The sequence below is a fragment of the Callithrix jacchus genome, chromosome 15 (assembly GCF_049354715.1).
Source record: "Callithrix jacchus isolate 240 chromosome 15, calJac240_pri, whole genome shotgun sequence".
In the NCBI taxonomy this organism is placed as follows: Eukaryota; Metazoa; Chordata; class Mammalia; order Primates; family Cebidae; genus Callithrix; species Callithrix jacchus.
In genome coordinates, this window is record NC_133516.1 from 38,047,540 (window position 1) to 38,068,524 (window position 20,985).

Genomic DNA, 20,985 nt, shown 5'->3' on the forward strand with positions numbered 1-20,985 from the left:
CAGGTCATGTTATAATGAGGTTTTGCTGCACATGCTTGCTCTCAATTTAGACAGCAGGCCCTGCCAGGTCTTCCTCCAGCTGCTGGCTTCAGACCTCTCTTTCCAGAAGGATAAGAACTACCTGTCAAAATACAAAGCTCTAACAATGAAATATACAGCGCATGCTGTGGGAAAGCCCTCGGTTTACTTCCACAGGCTGCAGCTGGTGTGCATGGCTGAAATGATTCATTCTTCCACCCAGCAAAACAAGTCCGTTTACAGGGTCTCCTAAACAGAACACATCCTCAACCTTTCACATGCGGTGCACTCGTCTCATGATTTAACCTCCTTTGCGTTGAAGAGCCACAGGCTCAGTGCTGGAAAAGAATGCTCCTTCCTGCATTGCTCTCTGCTCCAAGGCAATATACTGTTACATTTCTAGGAAATCAGAATGTCTTTTAAATCCTGCTTCAAGTATCTGCACATTCCATGCTAAGTTGCAATGCTTAATTTAATATCTCCGAGGCAGTGGTGAGGTGTCCACAGCCTCAGAGACATAGGAAGAGAATTCAAAAGATGATATAATAATTTGGGATGATTGTATTTAGGTTGGTGCAAAAGTAATTGCGGTTTTTGCCATTAAAAGCAATGGTTAGTATTGCACCAACCTCATATAGATTTGAGAAGTGGCAAAAACACCAAAGTGGGTTTTGTCACCATTGCCAAAACTGAGCGTAAATACCACCTGACAGAATAGGAAGCACTTTTTTTTTGGTCTTTGGGAAGCTTGAATGCTACTGAGTTCCATTTGGGGAGCGGGTAGTGCTGCTAGAGGCAAAAGAATAAAGGCGATCACTTTGTGAAAAACTTGAGGACGAGAAACCTATTTCAGCCACAAAAATACAAACGACTTTTCAATGTCAGGAGACTCTGGAAGAAAAGACCGAGGATGGGACCAAGGGAGGCCAAATTCATTTCCTTTCGAAATCACTGCCTGGATCAGAGGGCCTCAGGTTGTTACCAACTCCCACAGGAGCCTTGAAATCATTTCTCCAAATCACAGGTAATTGCTTTCATAAGGGTGCTGGCTAGAGCAGAAGCCAAGGGCGTGGCAAGTGTGATATTCTCCTTTCTCTGGGCTTGTGTGATGCTTGAGTTTTGGAAGGTAAGTGTCTTGATTGACTACATAGATACATATGATCCTAGAGATGGCTTGTCTTCTTCAAACCCATCCAGGAACACTGCTGGTTTGTTAATTCATTAAATACAGACTGAACACATCTCATATGTGCCAAGAGCTGTTCTGGGCACAGTGAACAAAAGAGCCTATGTGGTTGCCTGCATGCGGTTCTAAACAAAATTGATATTGAAATACATGGTATTCTACATGATGATAAAGTTCTAAACAAACCAGGGAAAGGGATGGGGCTATTTTTAAATAGGGTGGTTAGATGAGGTCTCATTAAACAGGTGATATTTGAACAAAAGCTCGAATGAGGTAAGGGAGTGAGCCATTAAGTTATCTGAGGGAAGAGAATTCCAGGTAGCAAGAAAATCCAGTGCAGAGGCCTTGAGGCAGGAGGTGCCTGGCCTGTTTCCAGAGCCTAAATGTGCTCCTCTAACCAGGAGGCAATGCTGGGTGATCCTTACTGGTTTGGTTGGCCCTTGAAGGAGTCAGCTTTAGAATGAGCATCTCAGAGGGGAAACAAAGGTACTATGGTACTGTCAATCTTTCCCTTTTCAAATGCTTAACTCCTAGGTCTTCCACTGCCACTTCACTTAAAGAGGAAAGTAAGGAGGAAAGAAAACCATGTGTCTGAAAATACACATGCAATAATACCATTGGGGAAAAAAGGTGAGATGTCTGGGGGTCAACTCTCAAGGTGAGTTTATAGACTGTGCAGCTTCTTTAAGAGTATGGTGCAGTAATTACACTGATGGCTGATTAACTCAGGGAAGGTGCCCAGAGGTGAGGTCTTTAGATGTGTAGGGAGAAGTCTGTTTGCATACTTAAGAGTAGGAGGGTTTATGCAGAGGGAATTCACCATTTACGGCCAGCTCTATTTCCAGGTGGAAATGGTGCTCCCACTGGTGAAAGAGAAAGCAGCCAAGGTTCCTGACCAGTGGTCCTTGCATCTCCATTTCACTGACAGGCTTCAAGAGGTGCCTGCCTGTGAACCTCCTGAAATGATAGGCAACGTTTCAAATGTGTCGTGTGCTTTTGCTTGGGAAAAGCGTTCAGAGCATCTCAGAAATTTCCATGACCTCTTCCAAAATGAGGAACCATTGATTTCACATGGAGCAACCTCTGTTCTCACTTCTCTTCCAGGACAAGTGGGTCAGCTGATGACCCTTGGGGAGAACTCTGCCTTTAGGGAGAGCATAACCAGCTCATAACACATGAGTCTTCATCCAGAGTCATGAGGCCAATTGTTTGTAACCAATACCCCAGAAGTCCGAAATATACATGCATGCTGTCCCCTCCCCACATTCCAACTGGACTGGCATTATCCAGTCCTGCAGTTATACAAAGGCTCTCATCAGCCTCCCGGCTTCTGGACATGCTGTTCCCTCTGTCTGGAACACTCTTCATTTTTCCCATAGCTAACTCTCACACATTGCTCAGGTCTCAGCTAAAACAACATCTCCTGTAGGAAGCAATTCCTCGTGGTTAGACTAGATCATGGGCCCCAGTAACATCCTGCATGTACTCTATCACACCCCATCAGAGTTATTGTGAGCTCTGGTTTCACAGATGCTTTCTCTGCTAGAATGTAAGCTCTGTGAGGGCCTCTCTCCCTTGACACAGAGCTTTGCTCCAAGTTGGTACCTAATCCAATAGATATTTATAGCTGGATAGATGGATGGATGCACTGATCAGTTACTCTTCTCAGAGTGGCAAATTCTGGACACCGACCTGCTTTCCTTCCCAACAAGTGTCAAGTGTCCATGCAGTGGTCTAACACACTCTTCAACTGCTTATTCTCATGAGTAGTTACACCCAGAAGCTGGTTATCCATACTTTGAAGTGAAATCTTCCTTTCTAAATGAATGATTTGTCTGAATGACTGCATTTTGTACAGCTAATTGATTCCTATTTCAAATTAGTTTGTAAGCAAGCTCTAACCTTTGACGGCCTTTGTATCGTATCAGTCTTCACAGTTTCATACTGTTTTTCTTCTGCAGGTGTTTGAGGAGAGCCTTCCCTTGCCTAAAGAAGTAAACTCTGTCTTCTTTAAAAAGGATTGTTAAAATGTACAAGATCTTATGTGAAGTAGCCTGACATAATTTGACATCATTACAAATAGCTGAGAAGTCTTGGCAGGTCATCTAGCATTTCTGAGCCTCAGTTTCTCAGCACATGATCAACTCAATGTACCGCATGGTGATGAAGAATACGGGGCTCTGGAGGGGAAGCCCTGAGTCTGAACGACACAATTCTTGCCAGCTAAGTGACTTTACGCAGGTTACTTAACCTTCGTTAGTCTCAGTTTTCTCATCTAACAAAGTGGTACTAATAAAGGTTTATTGCAAAAATATTGGCTGCTTAGCACAGAAACTAAACATACTAAGTACTAATTAGTTAATGTATCAATACCATTATTGTGTCAACCTTACAGTGGTAACACCGATGGTTACCCTCTATGGACCAGCTAAGCCAAAGAAAGAGGACTTGAATCATTTACTCAGAGCTACCCAGACTTTTCAGAGTTAAAGCAAAATGTCACATTTTTACCCACCAAAAGATGGTCTTTGGGTTCTGTGCATTAGTGACTATAAATCTAAATAAATCGCAGTGTAAAGTCAGGCATCTGTTAGCTACTGGCTGGTTTCCAATGTGGAAGGATGCCTGCCTGCCTGCCTTCCTTCCTTCCTTCCTTCCTTCCTTCCTTCCTTCCTTCCTTCCTTCCTTCCTTCCTCCCTCCCTCCCTCCCTTCCTCTCTCCCTCCCTTCTTCCCTTCCTCCTTCCCTTCCTCCCTTCCTTCTTCCCTTTCTGCCTTCCTCCCTTCCTTCTCCCCTCCCTTCCTCGTCCCTTCCTTCCTTCCTTTGAAGAAAAGCAAGGATGCATTGGATGGCATCAGCTTCCCTATTAATTTACTGAGTACGATTCTATGCTAGCAACTACAGTTAGTGCTAGGCTGGTATCAGATGACATGGGCTGGTAGAAGCTGGGTGATCTGCTCAGCATAGGTGTTGGAACCAGCCATGTCTGGATGGGAAAATATCTCTTCCCAAGCATCTGAGAAATTACTGAGCTGCTTTTCCCATTGCAGGCTTCAAAGGGCAGCAGAGGGCTTAGAAGGAGCCTTTGCCAGCAAGTACAACCACATGCCAACTTGCTAGTCCCCCTCCCAAAACAGGTAAAGGGGGTAGGAGTCCATGCTCCCAAGACTTTCTGGGCTAGAATTTTGGCTTCTTCACTTATTAAGTGACTCTGGCTAAGTCACTCAGGCCTTAGTTTTCTTACACGTAAAAGAGTAATAAGTTCAGAGTTGATTCATCATTAAATGAGCTAACACACGGAAAGTGCTTATTGAATAGTTCCTGGCACAGGGAACACACTCAGTCGATGGCTGCTGTTATTATTCTTAGCAGTCATGATAGCCTCAGAGGCCCTCACAGGGAAGCCTAGTGGTGAAGCACTCAGGCCCTGAAGCCAGATGCCCTTTGTTTGATGCCTGGGCCTGCCACTTCTGGGGCAAGGTACTTCCCCTTGCAGACTTAGCTTTCCCATCTGCAAAATGGGTTCAAGGACAGCCCCTGTTTCCTGTAGCTTTGAGGAGGACTTACAAGGTTAACAAGCGTGCAGTCCTCAGAGTCACATGTCGTTTCCATCAATGTCATTCAATGGTGGCTGCTATGACTATGAGTTGTCCCTGCCAGGTGTTCCGGGCTCAGTTCCTTCCTCTACCCTTGCCTCACTGAGACTCAGAGGAAAGGCAGTTCCCCTGGCAGAATTTTCACTTATATGAGGTTCTTAATCACACCTCTCCTACCTTCCCACTTGCCCTATTTATTGTAGAGACCCCAAAGCATGGGAAGAACTCTGCTCAGCGTGGCCAGAGACTCCTTCCTCTCTCACCTGCATATGCCACTTAAACCTCATGGGCAGAAGCAGCCACAGCCCACATCTCCCTGCTGAGGCTGCCTTGTTTCAGGAGAACACCAAGTACAGTGGGGAGAGTAGGATGTGAGTGGGCAAGGATAACGGAAGACAGAGAGTGGCATCTCCTGAACGGGGAAGATTGACAGGGGAGCACCACCAGCAAATTGGAATCTGCCATGCAGTACTTGGGCATTCCTGCCCCAAGAAGGAAGATATCCAAGCGCATGGCTTGTCTCAAGTTAAGCAGAGGCCCTGATTTTATCTCAGAGTCAATGGACAAAGAGAACCAGACCTGCCTGCAGAATACCCGGGGAGTTACAAATCCAAATACGGTCTTGTCTTTGCTGTTTTGGGAGCTTGATGTACGTCAGTCCATTTGGTGGGGAGACGCTCAGAAGGAAGAGAGGCTGTTTCAGGCAGGCTGCTGCTTGTGCTGGTCCCTCAGATTCAGTGATCAGCATTCCTTGGTTTACCATAAAATTCAAACAGTGCCATCCATTCAGTCCAGACTCTCTGGCCTGATCTAAGATAAATAGCACCCAATTTGGCCTCCACAGCTGTTTGTGCTGTCAGCTGGGCAGCACTTTGCAAGATGGGTTAACAGATTTAGGACTAAATCTCTAAAGGGGCCTCCATCTGGTCTCCTGTTTCTCCTGCTTTAGGGCTCCGGGTTTTTGCACCAGTAATTGCCCTTGGACATCAAGCGGCCCATGAAATGGCTAGATTTACCACTGCTGAACTGGAGCTTCACGCAACCAAATGTGCCCCCAGTAAGTAACTTGACAGTTGTGACTGCTGGTCCCATAATAATCCAACTAAACTAACTGTCCAGTTAATAAGTTACACAAAAATTTTCCCAAGATTCCCTCTCCTTCCCTCTCTATAACTGTTGGGGTTCTAGACGTTTAAAAATAAAGTATTTGCCATAGGGTGTTGCTCAGAAACAAGTAAGATTTCTATTTGAATTCCTCTGTTAGAGAGAGCTCTTTGGGGGGACCCTGGAAGATAACAAAGTCATGTAATTGTTATTTCCAGCCATCCAGGCCAAGGTTAAGGCTACTGAGGGGACTCTGGGGTTTTGAGGATTTTTTGACCCCAGTCCTTCCTTTGCGGCCATGTGAACTACCTTCTTGATTATTAAGAACACAGAGTGACCTAGAAAAAGCTGCAGGTTTCATGGAAATGAAAGATCCACAAACAAACACAGCTGGTTTCGGCTTTGATGCTGATAAACAAAGCGAGGCAGAGCAGAACCGCAGAACGAAAATCAAAAAACCAGATTAAAAACGGAAAAGAAAATCCTTTCTTCCCTTAGCCTGCAGCCACAGGAGGGAAGGCTCCAGGAAGCTCTGGAAAGGGCAGCATTTGAGAGCAGGGCTTCCTGGAGAAGAGTCTGGGAGTCCCGGGCTTCCTCCTGGTTTACACAGAGGCCCTCACAGGCCTGACTTGGAGGCACACTGGTGCACTTGAGGTGACCCAGGCCCGGGGGAGGGGAGGGAGCAGGAACTACAGAGGGTTGGGGGAAGGACCATGAAGAAACCAAGAGGGGGCTGTATTTTCCCAAAGAGAGGTGGGCCTCAGACTGTGACTCTTTCTCTTCACTTTCAACACAACCTCAAACCGCCTTAGGCCAGCACAAAGGTGGATCCCAGCCATGATGCTTAGAAAATTCTATTCCTAACTCCCATGTTACTTTGGAAAAATAGTTTAGAGTACTTTATATTAGTCTATTTGACTATCACAGCAGAAATGCAATTATTACTGAAAGCATCTTACCAGGATCTCTCCCCATCTAAATTCACAAACAGAAGAATGCAATCTAAGTTGGTCATCCAGTTGGTGACCTATTTGGCCACTGTTACTTTCTTTGGATAAGAACATTTAAAATAACTGTCATTTCCAAATTTCTTTTAAAGAGAAATCATATTTTAAAAACTAGCCTTTTAACTTAAAAATCTAATGATCTAAACTTTTTCACATTTGTGACATAAGACGAAGCTCCTTAACCCCCCTCTTCTTAATGTAGGAAAGAAAATGCAAACGCCTTCACGGGGGCATTTATATCATCTTCTCAGTCCTTCTCTGCATGAGGCAATTTAATTTCATTTATTAAAAATTTTAATTCTGAAATATTTCAAATATGGAGAATAAAATAAAATAAAAAATTTAAAACACTTATGCACCATGCACCCACCATCCAGTAAAATAAATCTCAACATTTTGCCAGATTTTCCTCAAAATTATTTTCTGTGAACAAAAAATATATATAATTCAAACCTTCCTCCCACTCACCCCTGTTTTCATTCTATTCCCTCCCCTAGTCCTACACTGTGAATTGAAGTTGGTGGACTATCATTCCTGTACATTTAATACTGTTGTACTCTATGTACTCACTAATAAATGTAGTACAAATTTGCAAGTTTTAAAATTTTCAACAAATGTTCTCTTCTTTCTCTCTCTCTCTCTCTTTTTTTTTTTTTTTTTTTCTGAGACGGAGTTTTGCTCTTGTTACCTAGGCTGGAAGTGCAATGGCACAATCTTGGCTCACCACAACCTCCGCCTCCTGGGTTCAGGCCATTCTCCTGCCTCAGCCTCCCAAGTAGCTGGTATTACAGGCACCTGCCACCATGCCTGGCTAATTTTATATTTTTAGTAGAGAAGGGGTTTTGCCATGTTGGCCAAGCTGGTCTCAAACTCCTGACCTCAGGTGATCCACCCATCTCGTCCTCCCAAAGTGCTGGGATTACAGGCGTGAGCCATCATGCCTGGCCTGCTTCTTTTATCCAACATTATGTTTTTGCAATTTATCCATGTCAATGTAGCTGCATTAATGCAGAGTGCTGTGAAATATCCTCTTGCAAAAACATACCAGAACGTCTATTGATTAACATTTGCATTGTATCCATTTTTTTCCTTTTGCTATTACAAAGCTTTAATAGCCCTAAAGACACATATCTCCGTGTACATAGATCCAAGCATTTCCCTAGGGTATATACTTAAAGGTCACATTGCTATGTCATAGTGAATGTTTAATTTAAACTTGGCTACTTACTGCAGAATTGCTCTCCAAAGTGGCTGTGAAATCCACACCAGTAGAGTGAGGACAATGCACTTTCTCTACTGTGTAGAGTATTTTCTACCTTGCCTGCTGAGCTGGTGATAATACTATTCAGCGGTTTCTGTGTGCCAAACTTTGGACTAAGCTATTCACATGTACTATCCCACTTAATCCTAGTAATGACCTTTTAAAACAGGCCTTATCAATCCCATTTCACAACCAGGGCTAAGAGGCTTGGAGAAGGGAAGCCACTTACACAGGGTCAACCTGACAGCCAGTGGTGGGATGGTAATGGTAACCAGCTGCGGCTAGCTGCAGAGCTCTTAAAAAGTAAATATCGATGCTTTCCAAACTGCAAAACATCCTTTTTCATTGACCAGACACATGATTTGAAGCCATAAGTATAATAAAGTTATCCAAGTGCCTAAAAATTGAGTTTACATCCCTAGGCTGAGCCCAGAGCTCCTGCCTCCTTCCTCCCAACTTGAGGCTGGTGCAAACATCAAGGTCGTTTCCTGGTTAGATTTCCCCAAGAAACTGGCAGAAGGCTTCAAGCCGGGTGGCATCAAGGGCAGGCATTCTGGCTTCCAAAGCCCAGAAGTAATGATGTTCACAGTCCCCAACCCCTCCTTCCAGCCAGGGCCTCCCCACCATCAATCAGGGTGACGTGGAGTACATCAGTTACACGAGCCATTTGGAGCATTTTTGCAAGAGAAGGAACAACATCATAAAGCCTCGGCAACTGAATCAGAACAAATGGATCCTAAAGACGACTTTCCACTTAGGCCCCGGTAAGCCGAAGGAATGTTAAAAAGACACACGAACCTCAGAAGTGAAAGCAGAGAGCGAGAGGGAAATCCCCCTCGGCCTGATGAATCAATTCCAGAAAAACCCTCTCACCCGTTCCCCATCCATCAGCAACAGCGTCAGAAGATGGGAAGCATGGGCTCTCACTCTTAGTGCCTCTGTGTTAGTTACCTAACCTCTGAGTGTGGTAGAAGAAAACTGATCCTGGGATAGAGACCAGAAAACTCTGACTCAGGATTAGAGCACATCACAAAAGTGAGGCTCCCCCTTCCCATAACAGGTTCCAGAGATGCTGAGCTCCTGATAAGATGGCTGCTGGACCGGAGCTGGGCTCCAATGCTTCCGTTTTTAATCTGAGTTCAAGTTCATGCCACCTGTGGCAGTCCTGCACATTGACTACCCTAGCCTGCTGGAGTGTGTGGCAACACTTGAGGAAGGCCAATAATCATGGCTTGAGGCATTTTGGAGGACTGTTTTTGGGATATGGGACAGAGGGAGAACAGGGCAAGCATTAAACAGTCTTTGAAGTCGGCTGGACTTGAGTTTGAACTCACTTATTAGCTGTGTAACTTGGGCAAGTGACTAACCTCTCTGAGACTCAGTTTCCTCAGCTATCGAGGAGGTAAGGCTGGGGACAGTGGCTCACACCTGTCATCCTAGCACTTTGGGAGGCCAAGGAAGAAGGATTGCTTGAGCCAGGAGTTTGAAACCAACCTAGGCAACACAGTGAAACAGTTTCCACCAAAAAAAAAAAAAAGAAAAGAAAAAGAGAGAGAGAGGAGGAGGTAAAATCATCAACTTCAGCTGGCTATTGTAAGAATTTAACTCAGCCCAGTGGTTCGTGCAGTTAAATGAACTGCTTGCCATGATGGTGATTCTGTGAGCGTCGGAAAAAGGCACCCTTTTTCTAGACAAGTGACAGTCATTTGGCAGAAATCATTCTGCACATCTACCATGACTACACAGGGAATGCTGCCTCCTGGAGCTGTGCAGTGGACAACTTGCATAACTGTGAGCACTGGCCTTGCACATGGTAAACGCCCGATAAATGGTAACTAATATTTTATTAGCAAGGATTAAAAACAACCACCACTCGAGGCTTCCATGAGGAGTCCTTGGGGTGGCCGTGAATTCCTGAAGGAGCTTATACATGAATTCCCAGCCTCCAGGAATTGCAGAGCTCGTGGATGGAGGCATGGGAGGGGCAGGGCAGGAAGAGTCATCAAGCAAAAATCCCAGCAGGAGACTGGGCTCAGGATTCTCAGGTCAAGCCCAAGAGGCGAGCCTCATTAGTCAGGGGCAAGTTTAAGTTCTGACTTCAACCAGGAAGGCATTTGGAGCTCAGCTGACCTCCCAGGGCTGCACTGAGGAGCACATGGGGGCAAAAATGTATGTTAAAGAAAATGTCCTGTGCCCCACACTGACGGGTTATTCCCCCCGCTCCCATCCATGAAAACCTTCTCCTCCCCGCAGCCTTGGAAAGTCTCACATTCTCCATGTATATTCTTTTATGAAAAACAAATTATAAAAATAAGACAATACAATTTTTTAAGGCAGCAACGTCACTCAAAAAAATAAACCAAGGATACAAATGGGCAATTTTAGGACGACAACAGCTAATGAACAAATGAAAGTAAGAGAAATCCAAGTCAGTGAAATGAAAATCAAAAAGCCTGAGATAATTTTCCACTCATCACGCCCTACGTGGCACATTGGGAAAAAGTTAGGACTAATGATATCCACATCTGGTGAGGTTGTGGGGAAACAGGAGCTCTGCCATCCTGTTGGTGGGTGCAGAAGGTGCTTTGGAACATTATGGAAACAAATTTGGAAGTCTTCATCAACAACTAAAGAGAGCACATCCTCTGACTCAGAAGTTATCCTTTGGGAATTGATTCTACAGAAATAAAAGCACCAGAATGTATAATGAAACATAAACGATATTCGCTGTAGCCTTCTTAAAAACATAACAAAACAAAACTAGAATCAACCTAATGCCCATCAAAAGGATATAACTGAATAAATAAGATTTTTCCATGGAATTGATGCTGCATTAGAGGCTGGAGGTACAACTATGCACACTGACCTGAAAGGAGGACCGTGATACAGTATCAAGCCAACTGCAATGACCCAGCAATGAAAACTGCCCACCGCAATTCTGTAAAAGTTACGTGCTTACGCATGTAAATGTAGACGTGTGTTTTAAACTCAGGAAAAAATTGGGGAAGACATATACCAAATTGTCCACAGTGGTAGCATGTGGTGTTGTGATCAAACTGCCAGGTCGGGTGGTGGAGGGTGTTAATGTCTTATTTTCTATCTCTATAATTTTTTTCTTTTGAGAAGTAGCCTTGCTCTGTTGCCCAGGCTGGAGTGCAATGGCACTATCTTGGCTCACTGCAGCCTCTGCCTCCCAGGTTCAAGCAATTCTCATGCCTCAGCCTCCTGAGTATCTGAGATTACAGGTGCCCACCACCAGGCCCGGCTTATTTTTATATTTTTAGTAGAGGTGGGGTTTCACTATGTTGTCCAAGCTGGTCTCGAACTCCTGACCTCATGATCTGCCCACCTTGGCCTTCCAAAAAATGTTGGGATTACAGGCATGAGCCACTGTGCCCAGCCATATCTCTATAATGTTAAAAGGTAGAATTGTGGTTGATTTTCAGTCACGTTTTTTAGCATTTTTTTCCAAAGAAATTTTGAAAGCACATGCTTGTTACGGAGCAGTTGGGAAATCATGACAAGTATTTTTCTTATGTTTGTCTTTTGCCTCTTCTCTTAGGATTGCCTTCTATCGCATAAAACCTCATGTCTTTACCTTTATGGGACCCGGCACTGTGGCTGGGAAGTGAAATCTGGGGTACAGCAAGCATAGAGAATCCTCAGACATCATGGGTAGCATGGAACCCCCAACTAGTTTAAATGAATGAAAACTGAGTCACACATTTTGTTTTCCTAATGCGGACACTGAGACCCAGAGTGCAGGCAGGGCCTGGAAGATGTTGTTATTCAGGCAGGCCAGGAGCCGTTTACAAGGAGAATGACCCTCCAAACAGAAGTGTGTGTGTGTGTGTGTGTGTGTGTGTGTGTGTGTGTGTGTGTGTGTGTGGTTTTGACCAAAGCAGCAGCTGACTGAGGCCCAAACCAAACATCCGCAATGAGGAAAAATGAGCACAAGTCTCAAGTGGGTCCCGGGGGTCTCCGCAGCCAGGTTCACTGCCAGTCACTGAACTCCTTTTCTTTGCCATCAGGTACCCCATTCCCATTTATTTTTGTTCTTCTTCTATCCTGTGAGGTACATTCTGTTTTTCCCATTTCACCAATGAGGAAAATGAAGCTCAGAGTAGGTAACCCCATTGGGGAAGGTCACACAGCATATACGTGGTGGGGGCAATTCTGAATCCAGTTGTGACTGTTTAATGCTGACACATAGCTTCTCAAGAAAAGCTGCTTCCCTGTCTCTAAGGCATTTTTCTACGAGCATTTGTGGAAAAGAACAGTGCTTGAAAACATGACAAGGAAGGGCTGGTGAGGCTTCCTGGGGCTGTTCTAGTGTGTGAGCAGGGGAGGAAGTTGGGATTCTAGGTGGCCCTGAAAAACTGGAAGGGTAACTGGCCAGACTCAGCCTTCCTTGAGCCTCTGGTTGAGCTCACAAACGAGTCAGCTTCCTCAAAGTCTGCTGCCAGAGCAATAACAAAAGCAGCTCTTGCTGACTCAGTGGCTGAGACCACTGTGGGCATGTCCCCGTATCTAGGCACAAGTTTCACTCATTCATTCCATCTCTCTTATCTGTTGAAAAGTACCTGATCAGTAAGCTTTTGTTTTGAAAATAAACATCCTTTTGGATTCCACACTTTCTAGGCCAATCCCTTTAGCTTTTATTGATGCATGTATCTCTCTCCCCTCTGCCCTTTCCTTCTGAGAAGCTATTTTTCTTTCCTTCTTTTGGGATTTGGCTGACAAACGCTTCTCCATGCTGGTAGAGTCATGGGGAAAGGCAAAGACCTCATTCAGGAGGGGATGGGAGGGAGGAGAGGGTAGAAAAAGGTGAGAAGGAAGCTCTGCTTCTTTATCTGGAACCTGTTTTTCATCTCTTTGTCTTGCCAGGTCCTCAGCTTCTTGTCTACACTGATGAAGTGTATTTTTTTCAACAGCTGGAATGAGAAATGACTAAATTGCCTTGGATCAGATTACTGAAGGGAAAGAAGCTCATTTATCTAAAAGCCAAACCAAATAGGTGCAGACACCTACATAGTTAAATCACAGCAGCTCTAGGTAGTTAAATCAGCAGAACACCCCCACCCAGATCTGCTGAAAGTATCTCCCTTCACCTACCCACCTCGGTAGCTCATATTCTACACTTAGAGAGTCATTTCCTCAACTATTGTGCTCATTAAAATGCACAGAGAAATAATAGTACTTTACATTTGCATAGGCTGACAGCGTGTTTGAAAATTTTTCCTATCTCCTTCCATTCACTCATTCAAATAAATTCTTTTTATTGTTGTTGTTTTGAGTCAGTCTCCCTCTGTTGCTAGGCTGGAGTGCAGTGGCATGATCTCAGCTCACTGCAACCTCCGACTCCCTAATTCAATCGATTCTCCTGTTCTCAGCCTCCCGAGTAGCTGGGACTATGGGCACCCACCACCACCATGCCTGGCTAACTTTTGTATTTTTAGTAAAGATGAAGTTTCACCATGTTGGCCAGGATGGTCTCAATCTCCTGATCTCGTGATCTACCCACCTCAGCCTCCCAAAGTTCTGAGGTTACAGGCATAAACCACTGCACCTGAACTCATTCAAATAAATTCTATGAGAACCTATTGTGTGCCAGAACTGAACAAAATGCTGGTGCTACTATGGCAAGCAAGAAAGATATGCCATCCTGTGCTATGAGAGCACAATGATAGGTTACCTGACTAGACCTGGGACTATACTCTATGTCCTTGACTCCTGATCCATCGCTGCTTTCATCCAACTACTTGTCATACTAATGTTAGGGTGGGAGGAGACACTGTGTTTTACCATCATCCTTGCCTTGGTGCAAATCAGTCCACTGGTTCATTTCTATGTGATAACCTTTGAGAGCGGGGCTGGGCGTGGAGATGGAGAGGGAGGTCCACGGGGGTGTGAGAACACTGAAGAGCCATCAGTGGGATTCCAGGGCACATATGGGAGATCCTAAGAGGAGGACCCAGGGTGAAAATAGGATGAGAGGATGCACAGACACACACCTTCTTTCCTTCATGGTGTCCCTTGGAAAGTATTTTAGTCATTGCTGGCTGACTTCCTCTCCCATTTCAATGGTCATTCTTGTTACACTCTCTCCCAAGCTCCTTAGGCCTCCAAAACAACTCTCACTTTTATCAGAGATCTCACTTTCCCTTAAGAGAAAGTCAAGTCCATTTAGCATGTGCCTCACTGATGACACCTTTCCTCCCCAGTAATATCCCTGTCTCCCCACTTTTCCACTTGGGGGTGGAGCAGGTACTTTTATGGGCCAATAAACTCCTCCTTGCACTCCTTGCATTTCCTCCAGGGCCAAATATCTGAATCCACTTGCTTTTGTATCTGAAGACTCCACCTCTTCTGGCTCCCTCCTCTTGGTCTACAAAGAGGCCCCACTATCCCCTATCTTAAAAAAATGTCTTTCTACTCTGTGGCCTCCTCTTTCTCATTCCCCCATGTCTGTGGCCTTCACACCTTCATCTCTCAAGTATGCCTCAACTCTCTTTCACCATTCCAGTGATACTGTGCCAGATGCCAGCAGTGACCCTTCAGTGCCAGGAGTTATGGTCCTGCCCAGCCTTCCTCATCCTCACCCTCACTTTCATGCTCAAAGCAGTGACCTTCCTCCTGTGCCCGGAACTGTCTCCCTCATTTACTTCTGTGACAGAACACTCAGATTCTTCCCCACCCTTGCTGTTGGCACTTTTTTCTCCTGTGTTGTCTTCTCTGAGTTCCTCACTTACACATGCAAATGACTACAGAAAGAGGAGTTGGTAAATAGATGGCAGATACATGTTCAAGGAAAGACAGAAGAATATCGAAGTGTCCAGTGTCCTAAGCATCTTTAGGAAAGAGATAGATGGCAACAGGATTACATGACTCAGAATAACACTTTTTAACTTTTTAAAAGACAAATCGAGGCCTGGAAACACAACTGCCTGAATGAATTGGGCTTTTGTGGTTTGCTCCCTATAACATAATTTTGCTAAGAAAGAATCTCCTAGTGGCTGGAAGTACTCGAATAGAAACAGGGCGATTGTAGAGCAAGTAGTTATATTATTATTATTATTATTAGAGATGGAGTCTCGCTCTGTCACCCAGGCTGGAGTGTAGTGGCATGATCTTGGCTCACTGTAACCTCTGCACCCTGGGTTCAAGTGATTCTCCTGCCTCAGCCTCCTGAGTAGCTGGGACTACAGGCATTGAGCCACCATATATGGCTAATTTTTTGTATTTTTAGTAGAGACAAGTTTTTACCATGTTGGTCGAGCTGGTCTCAAACTCCTTACTTCAGGTAATCCACAGACCTCGGCCTCCCAAAATGCTGGGGTTACAGGCATGAGCCACTGAGCCCAGCCAACTAGGTAGTTATAGATAATTCTGCTTCTTCTCAAGTTATTTAATTACATGATAACCTTTACTAGTCTTTTAAAAAAAACCCAGCTATCACCACCATCAGCAATATCTTCGTCACCATCATCACCATCACCAACAACACTCTTACCACTGGCCTCCCCCAACCATAATCAGGCTTATTTTCTCTACCATAATTCTTACTACTACCTTCATCATCACTGTCAAATGTCACTGAATGGTCCCCTACTAAGAATCAGATTCTGTGCTGAGCACTTCACATATATTATCTCACTTCGTGTTCATATCAACTCTGAAAAGTCAGTTTATTATTTCAGTATTATAGATGAGAAAACCACAACTCAGAAAGGTTCATTAATGTGCTCAGAAGGACCCAGCAGTTTAAAATGTGTTCTCTACTAATATACACAAGAGAGTTTATTAATCCAAAATCAAGATAGCTGTTTAAATGTCAACTGAAAGATTGAGGTAAAAAAGACATTGATATGACTTGCTTATCTTTAACAGGAGACACGGAAACTAAATAGTGGTTTAATAGCTTCTCCTCAGCATTCTGTCTCCTAATGGACTTTGCAGGACTATTTTAGGTTGAATTTTTTTCCTGTCCAGTACCAAAGCTCTTCAAAGGTTCTATTCCCATCCTTTACCCTTTTGGGAGATAGCGGGGGAGAGAGAGGGAGGTGAAAAAGCCCTCTTGCAAATCCTTTTCCAAAAACCTTTGGCTGAACAAAGCCTTTCCCATTTAAGAGCAGGTGACAGAAAGATTTCTCCCATAGGCAGCGCATTAAGGCTCTCTGCAGAAGTAAACAAATCTGTTATGATGAAAGCCGGACATTCCTCAGGGCTAGGATCTAATGAAAATGTCAGTGTTTTATGCAGTTTAAAAACTGACAATTCAACAGTTTTACAGGAGCTATTTAATGTTTATCATCACTTACAAGTGCTCAAATGCAGACAAAGGGAAGGGCAACTAAAGAAACCAAGTGGATCGTTGCTTAGAAGCTGCCATGTTATCTATAACCCATGAGATTTTTGCAGTTTATAAATTACCAGGCAGCCTCAGGCAATAAAGTGTAGGTCTTAGCAAATGAAAGTTGGAAATCCACACTCTAAGATACAATCATCATAGTGACCATGCTTTGCACTTTCATTTATACCTCACCCCATTAAAGACCCAACCACTGGGGAACGTGGATACTAGAGAAAGCCCTTAAACTTACCTAAGGTGAGGCATTAAGAGCTTCTGAGTGCTTGCCAAACTGTGCTTTAGATACTATCTAAGCCACTAAGAACAGAGAAATAGAACATGTAACTCCCAACAAGTAGGGGGAAAATAGAAATAAAGAAAGCACAGTCAATTCAAATAGGACATTAAAGGAGAAGCGAGGGAAAAAAAGAAAAAGGAAATAAAAGAACCATAATAAGAGAACATGCAAAATAAGAAGAGTGAAGTCCAAGTAGATTAGTTACAATAAATACAAATAGCTTAAATTCACCCATTAAAAGACACAGATGGCTGGGTGTGATTGCTCACATCTATAATCTCAGCACTTTGGGGAGCTGAGGCAGGAGGATGACTTCAGCCTAGGAGTTCAAGACCAGCCTGGGCAACATAGTGAGACCACATCTCTACAGAAAACAAAATTAGCTTGGCATGGTGGCATGTGCCTGTGGTCCCAGCAACTTTGGAGGCTGAGGCTAGAAGATCACTTGGGCCCAGAAGTTCAAGGTTACAGTGAACTGTGATCATGCCATGTACTACAGCCAGGATTACAGAGCAAGACCCTGTCCCTAAAAATAAAATAAAGTCAGTAAAAAATTAAATCTAGTTTTATGTTGTTTTTAAAATGGAAAATGGACCAGTGACACACAAAGGCTGAAATGAAAGGTTGGAAAAAATATGCACTTGGATATATGAACAGAAATGTAAAGGCAAAAGCATTAATAGAGATGAAGGAGATTGTTAATGAAAGATAAGAACAACCTACCAGGAGCTATAACATTAGATGATGACATTTCATATAATTCAAAGTATAGCCTAGATAGAGAAAACAAAAAATGACCAAATACATAATTATTATGAGGATTTTAATGCTTATCTCTCAGAAACTGAGCAGTTACCAGCTAAAACATTAATAGCGATTTAGAAGGTTTGTTATATAATTTATAAGCTTCATCTAAAGAATATACAGAGGACATGCACCCAAAGAGAGAATTCTCTTCAAGTACATGTGAAATATTTACAAAAATTTGAACATGTGCTTGGTCACTTAAAAATCTCAGTAAAATCCAGGAGACATTATTATATACTTGATATCTGAACTTCTCTGTTAAAGGAAGAATGATTTTAGAACCTTATGCATCAAGGCCAATCCTCCCAGTTTCCACCCAGCCTAGAAAATAGCTCTCATTTTCTAAGGCTTGTCTTGGTGTTACCTCCTCAGAAAAATCTCTGGTCACCTTAAGCCCAGTAGTTCCTCTCATTCCCAGTGACTCCTTAGTAACTCTACTGTACTTTCCTTCATACTCTTCATGCAACTTATCAGTTTCTGAAATCATCCTATTTGTTTATTGATTCACTGCCTCCCATCTCTACCCTTTGAAATATAATGTATTTGCAACATCTAGCCCTGGAATGGAGCCTGGAAGAGAGGAGGCATCAGTGAACATGGGCTGATGAAAGCCTGACTCGGCACTCTACAGTGGCCCTAGCCCCTCATAGAGGTATAGACCTTGCCTCTAGAAGAGATCACATTACACCAGGATTATTTGTATTACAAATAAGAAATAGTGAGTTTGTCATCATATCCACATACATAATAGATGGCAAATAAATGACTAAACTATGTCCTTGTCGTGCACCAAAAGAAGACTGACACCTTGGGAAGCCACGTCACCTGTTTACAGCCACATCTGGCTGATTCCTGACTGAGAGCATTACTCTGCTCCTCCACGTGGCCTCCACATCCCCTGCCACACATCCTGATGCATGGAGGCTGCAAGTGAGGACAGAGAAAACAAACTCAGTGTTCCTATTACTATTACATAGATACTAGTGTTTGCCAAATTGATTAAAATTGACTCAAATTATCATTTCTTACAATAACTGCATGTCTATACAAGGACTACATTTTCCAAATAAACAGAAAATAATAGCTCACTGACTCAAAATCAGCAGTGTAGCCATATTATCAGCCCAGCAGTTAAAGAAGGAGGAATCACTGTGTGACCTTGGACAAGTTGCTTAGTGGCTGAATTCTCAAGTTCCACATCCATGAAATGCTCATAACATTAATGTTGACTATGCAGGCTGCTATGAAAACTAATTAGATTACTCCATTAAAGCAATGAACATAGTATATCTGTCCCAGTGAGCTCGATAAATGTCACTAGCATTTCAGACCCTTGCATAGTCAACTTGATTCCTTTGCACCAGTTTGCAAGCTCTGCTCAAGAAACTGGTTTTTGATCATCTACCTTCCAGAGTCCTTCTGGAGATGCACCACTGTTAGGGAATGAGCCTTAATGATCTTTTGAATCTGATTAAATCCATTCCTCTCTGTTAAATAGTGGAGCTAGAAACATCCTGGTCAATGCTAGATGTATTTGTTGAATGGCCTTTTTACTGAAAATTTCAGGAAGATGGGGCTGCTATAGGGGCAGCCAGGATCACAGCATTGATTAACAAAGGGGCAGATTGTCTGGGGAACATTCTCCTTTGACCTAACCCTTCTTCCTCAGAAGGAGGTATTCTAGAATAGAAAGTTTCCACCAAGACACCTGCTTGGCAGATCTGTCCCAACACTGTAGCCACTGGTGAGAGCCATTAGGCAGTACAGACTTTCCCTTGAATTGGCAGTTACTTGAAGAAGGACACAAGCAGGCTTTAAATTTATCAGGGAAGACAGGGTAGTACAATTTTGACAAGGACTCCCTTTAAATATTGAAAGTTCTTCAGATTCCTCCACCTAGGCATAATTTTATTTCTATTCAAATAAATGCCTACTGAATAAATGACTAATAACTATAACCTCCCTGTGCTCCAGAAGAAGCCTGACACCTTAAGAAGCCACGTCGCCTGCTCACAGCCACATCTTGCTAAGGACAGAGCCTGATTCCTGACAGTAAGCATTATTCTGCTCCTCCATGTGGCCTCCACGTTCTCTACAACACATCCTATGATGCATGGAGACTGCAAATGAAGACAGAGAAGGCAACTTGATACCTGATAATCAAAAGCTATGAGGAATTCAGTAATGTTCTGAAATGCTAACAAATTTAAATTCAGTAATGTTTTTTAGATTTTAGAACTCACAGTAGTGTCTATGCACACATCAGAGAAATTATCACACATATATTTACGAGACATTCTATTCTGGATCATGATTCATTATGTGTGTGTGTTTGTGTTTTTGCAGATTTGAGGCCTCCCAAGGGTCTCTTTAGTCCACAGATAAGGACCTAAGTCATGTAAAATGTAGAGTTTGCTCCCTTTAGAGTTTTTTAAACATCAGCACTATATCAATAGTGCTATGCTGTAGAAAACGGAGAGTAACTATAGTCACTCTAAAGTAAGAAATTCTCCGTTGAAATATTCACACTCAACAGGTATGAGATTTTGATGAGGTTGAAGATAACAATTTTTGTCTATCAAATTATTTATTTTGCACCTCAAGGTTCATCTTTAAAATTGAGTCTTGTGGATGAATAGGGCCTTGGACTGGTAGAAGATCCAAGTTCTATTTTCGTTTTTAGCAGGAACTAACAACACAACTTTTGACAAATCATATATATCGCTCTCTGGGCCTCAGTTTCCCTATCAGCGAAAAAGCTCATGTGAGGCACTGAGGCAGAAGACTATAGACAGGACAGAAAATGGAAGGGAATTTCTACCATCAGCCACCCATAAAAATGCAGTAATGGAATCAAAGCCAGCATTAGAAGTAGCAAGGAGCTGAATCACTGCTCTAGAAAATATCATCAGCAAAATAGGCTGTAATCTTGTGAGGTTATCCCAGAATATAGAGCTGTAACCTGCAAGGCACAAGATGATAGATATGATAATTACATAATGAGAACCAGAGGATAGCAGATGCTCTTGAAAAAAGAAAGACCAAAACTAAGAAAGGGAGCAATTCATTTATACAATGAAACACACATGGGCAGGTTAAAAGGGCTTAGTGAATGCCAGAAAAATGTAAAAGAGGTAAGCAGTAAAAATAATCTGGCACAATTATTGATGTGCTGATATAAAGAAAAGAACCACCTGAAGGATCTAGAAAGAAAATAACAGGCTGCTTTTATGATCACACATCAAGGTGGGCCTCAAGAACCCACACCCATAAAAGTACCTCTCGGCCGTCACGCAGAAGATGGGGGAAACATTTGTGTCTGGCATCTTCTGCCATGTCCAACTTTTTGTTGATTTATT

General features: G+C 43.2%; 1 protein-coding gene across 50 annotated transcripts in view; it reads right to left on the reverse strand.

The window, feature by feature from the left end:
• Positions 1-20,985, reverse strand: part of ERC2 (ELKS/RAB6-interacting/CAST family member 2) — a 973,896-nt gene that overhangs the window by 74,730 nt on the left and 878,181 nt on the right. The gene's annotated exons all lie outside the window — the stretch shown is intronic.